Consider the following 8809-nt stretch of genomic DNA (forward strand, 5'->3'; position numbering starts at 1 on the left):
TTAATAGCAAGCAAATATATGCATTCCTATCGGTATGTTTAAAACTGGTATTGATGAAACTGTACTGCACAGTAAATAGTTGCACATATGGAGCATCACATTGTGAACAACTGAAATAAACAAGGCATACTGCAAACAACCAAATATAGCAATTAAAACTGGACATATTCTCACTACACTACTAAAGGGACTCAACAAAACAAATCATGGGTTCCCCCTGTGAAGAGGCACCGCAAAACAAATCATGGGTTTCCTCACTTGTCACTGATGGGCTTGTTCCCGTGGGAAGAGCACGGACCCTGGGTGCGCTCCATGTTATCGCAGATGGGCTCCTTTCCCTTGGAAGAGCACGACTGTAGGATGCCCTCCCTGATGTCGCAGATGGGCTCTTTCCCCTTGGAAGAGCCGGAGAGGGTGCCCTCCTCGTGGCCGCCATTGATCAGATCTAACATGGTAGTTGTGGATCCCAAGCCAGCGTCACAGTGTCCTTCAGAAATGACAAAAGGGGCTCAATGGCTATGTAGGATGGTAAATTCTTGACAGCGAGCCAGAGGAGATCAGCGGCGGGGCCATGGATGACATCAACGGCGGTTGAACCCGAGGGGTTGGGAGTGGTCCGCTTAACATGTGACATGGCCCGCGTTAGGTCGTCACTGTCGACGACCTTGAAGTCGTAGCCGGCTTCCGCGACATACCCGCATACTCTAGCCTGTTGATTGAGAGCATGCGGCCAGTAATGGTCAACAGCTTCCTCGGTGGCCACCTCGGAGACGTCAGGCGAATAGGCCGCGATACACGTCTTTTGGGCCAGTAGCTCCTAGAGCTCCACGGGAAGCGTAGCCGGGCTTAGACTGCGATGCTCTAGAGTGGGGGTGGGGATGGGGATCTATGGGAAAGGGGGCGTTTGGCAGGCGTCATCTAAGAAACTCAAGGTGGCTAGGGTATGGAGATCGGTGGGTAAGTTGCATGGACAAACCGACAGATGTCGACAATGAAGGCCTTTCGGCGACGGCGGCGACCTTGCTAGGGTTTCGAGCGAGGGAGGGGTTGTGGTGGGTGTGGATGTGTGTGTGTGTGTGCGCGCGCGCGCGTGAGAAGTTTTTTGGGGGGTGGAGGGGGTGTTTGAGGAAATGACACGGCTATTAAAAATTTTACTACATGGGAGTAAAATGCCAGGGCTATTGAAATTTTGGATGATGCATTGCACACGGTCACGAGATAACAACCATGTGTTATCAAACAGAAAACCCTCGAGCTGGGCAGATATTTTCGAGGGATGCAGGTGGGAGCGGGAACAACAAACATCACACGCGGTTGAAACATAATAACCGTGTGTTCTCAAACAAAAAAACCTGCAGGCGGGTAGATATTTTTGAGATTGCAAGGGAAGCGTCGTGGAGCCCAATGTACTATGTTGATGTACTTCGCCCATGCCTATGAGGATAAAAAAAGAGGTTAAAAAGAGCCCACCAAAAATGAAAAATGAGAGATAAAGAGATAGGGGAGCACTACTATCCTTTATCACACTTGTGCTTCAAAGTAGCACCATGCAGATCATATAGAGACTCTTCATGATCTTTATTTTCACATGCTAGTAGGATTTTTACATTATTAGAACTTGATTTGCATATTCCGATGACGAGCTTCCTCAAAATGCTCGAGGTCTTCATTAGCAAGTAAGTTGGATGGCATATAGAAAGTTTTGATACACTTATAACTCTAGTGCATCCGTTGCATGACAATCCATACTCCTTGCATTAACATCGATTGCAAGGCCTCTCCATTACATAACGATCAAGCCACTTTGATGTGAGACTTTCTTATACCTTTTTGTCTTCCCTATTAAACCCCTATCACCATTCTCTATGCCATCCAAAGTGCTAAGGCCATGGCTCGCACTCAAGTATTGCGCGAGAACTGAAAATGCTGAAGCGAGAAAAGTATGATTTCATTGGTTGGTTTGGCATCGGGGTTGTTCATGACTTGATATATTTGTGCTAGGAAAACTAAGCATGCCATGCTTATCGTGATTAAATGTGTAGAAATCACGTTCTTTAGCATATTTTATTTTAAAAGGAAATAGTTGTTTACTTGCATGATTGTCTATTACTATTTTAATGTCAAATTGATAGACTATTGCCTCGAATCATTCACATCTTAAATTCATACCATGATTACATAAATTCATCAAGGACATGTTAGGTAGCATTCAACGTCTAAAATCATTTACTTACTCGAGGACGAGCAGGAATTAAGGTTGGGGATGCTAATACGTCTCCAATGTATCTATAATTGTTTATTGTTAAATACTAATATATTATCACTTTTGTATGCTTTTATGTCATTTTTATTATTTTTCTGAACAAACTTATTAATTTAGTGTCGGGTGCTAGTTCCTGGTTTTTTGCTTGTTTTTCGTTTCACGAAAAAAAAACTTATTTGGATGATATGCATATGCAACATGGTTTGGGTGGATCTAATACTAACTAAATTAATGCAACAATTATTTCATAACATAATAGTTTAGGTGGATTTACATGAGCATCACATTTATAGGGCTGATTAACATGGATGACATGGCATAAGATGGATCGGGTGGATCTAATACTAACTAAGCAATGTAGATGGAATAGGAAGCACCATATATGCATTTCCAATTATTTCATAACATCAGAACGACTAATTATGGTGCAATCCCAATTTCTGTGTTGATGCAGCCATGCATAATAATGACATATTATAATCTATGAACCATGGCAATCAACATCACATATTTAATTATTTAATTATGACCTAGGATTAATTAGGCAAGTTAACTAGTGCACAACGGCAAATTATATCCTAACAACATGGCAAACCATCCAAACATGGTTGCAAATGGCATAATCATGATCTACACATTTTTCTGATTAAGTTCCACATAGAACACTTTGCAATCCGAGCAACAGTTGATTTTAGATGATATATGCTAGTTTATATAACTGTCGGAAATTATTAGATCACAAAGAATTACTAAATGGGCCTAAACAGTCTAAACAGTCACTATACAGTGCACTGGACGAAACCAACAACACAACTCCTATTGGGCCGGGCCAGCTACAAGAGGCAGTAAACAGTGCATACCGGCAACTGATAAGACGATAACGCCTAATGAGGTATGGCCCAACAAACATATAGCATTGGCATTTTGTTTTGCGCATTTACACCGCGGGAACTATTTCTCGCTTATTGCGAGATATAGCTCCACCTTGCCTCTGGTGCTGCCTGCGTGGTCACTTTAGTTTGCCGGACCATTATGGCGGTTTTTGGAAGTTCTTAAGACGGGTTTTAGAACATCCCACTTGGTTTATACTCCGAAAAATGTCATGAACATTTTCGTGTAATGTGTCAACCTTTTTTAGATGCCATGGACATGTTTTTTAATAGTACTAACATTTTTTTAAACGAAAATTGTATTTGGCAACCCTGTGCCCTATTGCAAATTCGCCACACCACCCGGATGACGTCCATTTCAAATCCGACGCACGAGAAACGTTCCAGCGAGCAGTTTTGTTTTGTCTGTCGCTGGTGTGTGGGCCATCGCTCTGTCGCCCGCTTCGCTCGAACCGTCTCCCACCCGATGCCGAGTGGGAGTGCCAAGGCGCCACGCTCCCCGACTCTTCCCATTTCTCTTCCGCGTGCTCCTCCTCTTGCCGTGCTCGCGCTGCTCCTGCTCCCAAAACCCGACGCCACCTCCCCGTCGCCGCTCGCCTGCGGCGCCGCGGCCTCGACGCCGCATCCCCAACCCACTACTCCCCGCCGCGGCGCCGCCACTCTCCCTCCGCGCCAGCCGCCTGCGCGCCCCTCTCTCCGCCTCCGCGCCCTACGCGCCCTCCCTCCCTCCTCGTGCCACCCGGGGAGGTAGCTCGGCCGCTTTCCCGCGATGCTGCAGTGGACGGGAGGCTCCAGGAGGCAGGTGTATGCCGTGAGTTCTCGGATCCCCCACCCCCCGTTTACGCCGCGCTTAATTTGGGGATTTAGCATGATTCGGGTTGTTTTTGTTTGAAATCTGTATTTGGGTAGTTTCTGCGCCGCAATTGCAACGGCGGCTGCTGGCTGACCTAATAATCATAGCATGCAGCAGTGTATTTCGTAACGAATTGCTAACATTTGATTCATTTTTGGGGATCTGACGGCTTTGCGTTGGGCGTGTTGGTGCTTGAAATGAGCGCAGTCCAGGAAATCGACACAGAGCAGGTAACCTTGTTAGGCTCACCGATTTCAAGCTGTGAAAGTTGCTTCGGCACAGTTAGTGTTCTCATGTTGCTGTGACTGACTATCGGAACAAGCATGGTGGGCAGGCAGAGGTAGTACTTTGAACAAAAGAAGCGGCAGCAGCAGACGGCAGGGCTGCAGAACCAGGATGGCACAGATGGCGCAGGCGGCCAAGCTGTTGGTGATCAGGCACCTCGATCGCTTGACATCCTAAGCCTGAACAATTCGGCAGCTCCAGTCAGTCACCGCAATGGCCCTGAAAGTGAGTTGCTGTACATGTTTTGCAGTCTTCGAAGTGAACTTACTACACATGATTTTTTTTCTGTGGTTGATCCTGCTGCTCTTCTAGCACAATGCCAGAGAATCTGGTCGAGTAGGCTGACCAATGTCACTCTAGTCAGATAGAAAATTTCAAGTACATGAACCCAACAACAATGGATCTGGTTTCCTTCAGGAATAGAAGAAACTTGAGAACAATGCTCATCTAGCTATGCATTAGAACTAGCGAGCTGCTCTTTGGCTAAATCATAAATGTAAACTCAACAATGGTATTATTTAACAGATGCACTTCTACAATGCGCTTTTTGTGTCTTATTTTGTTCTGCATGGTGTTTTATTAATGATGCATGCTTCATCATGAAGCTGAATGCCTGCCGTATTTTTAACCTCTTGATATTTCTTAGTATGACCCTTTTACTCTTATTTCAGATGCAGGTAGTTTTCTTCCAAATTTGGACAACGCAAGTTTTTGTGCTTCCCCTCTAGAGGCGCTGAAGAAGATCACTTCTTCATATAATATTGATCCGAAGGAAACAAGTAAGAGTACAGCTATATGTATATCAGATGAGGGAATTCATTATGCTTTTCTTGTTATATTGTATTTGCATGCTTAGCACAGATATATTAACAAGATCAATGGCATCCACAAATCTGGGTTTATATGTTTCTCTCTTGAATATGCGCATCAAAGGTTGTTGAAAAACATAACCTTGGTTTTTTTGTGTACATAGCATTGGTAATATACGCACCACAAACTACATAACTTACGTACAAACACCGCGGTAAATTTAAGTCGGAGGGAAAAGATGTTGAAAATACCTCCGATGATTTCTTGGTATTTTGGACCCAAGAAAAAAGTTCCTGAAAACATACCCATGATAAATTCTATGTAAGTAGCATGACAATATATGCACTACAGACCTGATAACTTAGGTGAAAACACCATGGTAACTTTGAAAAATGGGAAAGAAAATTGTTGAAAAGATCCCCAGGTAATTTCTATGTAAATAATACGGTAATATGCACACCACATACCTGATAGCTTAGGTACAAGCATTGCAGTAGCTTTGACCATGTGGAAACTAATTGTTGAAAAAATACCCTCGGTAACTTCTGTGTAAATAGGATGATAAATACACACCGCAGACCTGATAACTTAGGTGAAAACACCATGGTAACTTGGAGTCGAGCAACAAATTTTTTGAAACATACCCCTGGTAACTTCTATGTAAGTAGAATGGTCATATACACACCACGGACCTGATAACTTACGTCAAAAATAGCGCAGTAACTTACCCATGGGAAAAAAGTTGATGAAACATACCCAATAACTTCTGTGTAAATAACATGATATTTTAAGCATCGTGAACCTGATAATTTACGTACAAACATCGTCAAAAATTTGACCAAGGAGGGGGAAAAGTTGCTAAAAACATACCCTTATAACTTATATGAAAATAGCATGGTAATAAACCAACCACATACTTGAGAAGTTACATACAAACAACACGATAACTTTGACCAATGAGATAAAGAAGTTGTTGAAAACACCCCCCACCCCCCATAAGTTATGTGAAAATAATTTGATAATTTATGGACCGCATACCTGATAACTTACATAAAAACATTATGGCAACTTTAATCAACAAGGAAAAACAATTATGGAAAAACACCACTCATAACTTATGTGAAAATAACATGGTAATATAAGAATCGCATACCCAACAACTTACGTACAAACACCGCAGTAACTTTTTACCAAGGGGAGAAAAAATTGTTGAAAAACATGACCCCCCAATAACTTATGTAGCCCAGGCGTGGTAACATTTGATTCAAAAAAAAATCATCAAACCATACCAACATGAGATCTAGTTTCAAAGATCTCGGCACGACGAATCTTTTATATGAAAATGGTTTTTGCGTCGGACAAAGGGTTTGGGCTACAAAACATTTTGAATTTTTAGAATAAAAAGAATTTAGGATGACATCAACTTTTTTGTCCTCTATTGCATACACGCATGTGCATGTGGAGAAGGTGGGAGAACTACCCTCCGGTAACTTATATGAAAATAGCACGATAAGTTGCATCCACAGCCATGGTAACTTATGTCACCGATGCGTGGTAACTTTTGACCTGAAAAAAAAGTTATCGGAACATACCAACATAGGATCTAATTTCGAAGATCTCGTCGCGGCAAATCTTTTATGTCAAAACGGATTTTTCATCAGACCAACGGTTTGAGCTACAAAATATTTTAAATTTTCAAAATAAGAAGAATTTAGTAATTAAAGAACCGTGTACCTGATAACTTACGTACAAATATTGCGGTAACTTTGACCAAGGAGAGAAAAAGTTGTTGAAAACATAACCCCCTCCCCCTGATAACTTATGTGATTATAGCACGGTAATACACGAATTACATTCCTGATAACTTAAGTACAAACACCGATGTAACTTTTGACCAAGTGGGAAAAATTGCTGAAAAATATAACCCGAGTAACTTATGTATAAATACCACGGGGAATTACATACTATAGGGGTGGTAATTTATGTACCCGAGGCATGTTAACTTTTGACCCAAAAAAAAGAAGTCGTCGAAACATGCGTACCAACATGGGATATAGGTCTGAAGATCTCGTGGCGACGAATCATTTATGTGATAACAATTTTGCACCAGATCGATGGTTTGAGCTACAAAACATTTTGAATTTGGGAATAAGAAGAATCTAAGATGACATCAACTTTTTTTGTGCTCTAGTGCATACATACATATGCATGTGGAGAAGGTGTGAGAACAATGTTTATTCCTTTGGTAATTTATGTGAAAATACCACGGTAAGTTGCATACTACATGTGTGATAACTTATGTAGCCGAGGCGTGGTAACTTTTGATCTGAAAAAAAATCGTCGGAACATACCAACATGGGATCTAGTTTTGAAGATCTCGTCGCGACGAGTCTTTTATGTCAAAACGATCTTTCCATCAGATTGATGGTTTGAACTACAAAACATTTTGAGTTTTCGGAATAAGGAGAATCTAGGATGAGATCAACTTTTTTGTCTTCTAGTGCATGCATGTAATTAGAGTAATGAATGCACGTGAAAAAAGGTGATTCATTCTAGTAATGCAATTATGCATGTAATTAAAGAGGAAAGAGGAGGTGTGTGGTAGTTTTAGCTATGTGGCACACGTGTGCCAAATATCACGGTCCTTTTTTAAACTTGCATATATACATTTTTACACTGTGTTAACATTTTTTAATGCACGGTGAACACTTTTAAAAATTTAAGCAACGTAAAACTTCGATATATAATTAGAATACTTCAAAAATAAAGCAGAAAAAAATGGAAACTCAAAACGAAAGGAATAGATAAGCGTGTAACCGGGCTGTGCCACTAATGCATCGGTTGAGGCGAGACAATTCTCGGTATCACTTCGAGGTGTTTCCTATTTGAGAGCCTCATAGTCGGGAGCTCCTCGCCACCACCTTTAGCCCAACCTACCTTTCCTGGGGCTCACGCGCGACTCACCTGGGCCTGACCAACAAGCACTCTCCCTTCGTTCGTTCGGGTCACACTTTCCACAGCACGTGAAAAAACAAAGAGATTGCTCAGTTGCACTCTCCCTTCGTTCGCTCCGTGATAGTTGACTGGTCAGTCGTTGAACATTCAACCGTTCACGCGTCAACCATTGATTAGGATCCAATTGACTTTTGTAAAAAAAAGAATCTAAAAAATTCGTAAAACTAGAAGAGAATTTGGATTTGAAAAAAGTTCATAAATTTGGTAAAGATAATTAAAAAATGAATTTGTTCATGAAATTTGAAATAAAAACAATGAAATTTGAAATAAAAATGATGAGATTTGAAAAGGTTCATGAGATTTGTAAAGGCTAACTAAAAATTTAGCCAAAATTTGTAAAGGTTCACTAATTGGTTTTAGCAAAAAATATAAAATATAACATTCGCGGCTGAAAGTTCATGCGTTTGAAAAAATCAGAAAAAAAAGAATGAAACAGGAAAAGAAAAAAAAACCAGCTTAGAAAAAACAGAAAGGAAAAAGGGGAAATAAAATGGTAGGAGGGGTAGTGCATTGTTTGCAACAAAAAAAACCTTTAACGCAGCTACAGAAACACATTAACAAGTGCTTAAGGCGCCAAATAGACGTCAACCATTTAGTAGGTGCCTTAAGAACCGGCTAGGAGAAACGACACCCACGCGTCTGCATTGTAGGCAGCCCCAATTACATGCGTGATGTGGTCGCCCTTCTAGGAAT

At 41.4% G+C, this 8809-nt stretch overlaps 1 long non-coding RNA gene across 1 annotated transcript; it reads left to right on the top strand.

Annotated features, from left to right (window-relative positions):
- The first annotated feature begins 3741 nt into the window (after nt 1–3741).
- On the top strand, nt 3742–5170 carry LOC119305942. The gene is made up of 4 exons (XR_005148805.1): nt 3742–3964; nt 4214–4236; nt 4341–4516; nt 4963–5170. It is a non-coding gene; the product is annotated as an uncharacterized LOC119305942 (long non-coding RNA).
- The last annotated feature ends 3639 nt before the right edge of the window (nt 5171–8809 follow it).

Source organism: Triticum dicoccoides, chromosome 5B (assembly GCF_002162155.2).
Source record: "Triticum dicoccoides isolate Atlit2015 ecotype Zavitan chromosome 5B, WEW_v2.0, whole genome shotgun sequence".
Taxonomy (NCBI): Eukaryota; Viridiplantae; Streptophyta; class Magnoliopsida; order Poales; family Poaceae; genus Triticum; species Triticum dicoccoides.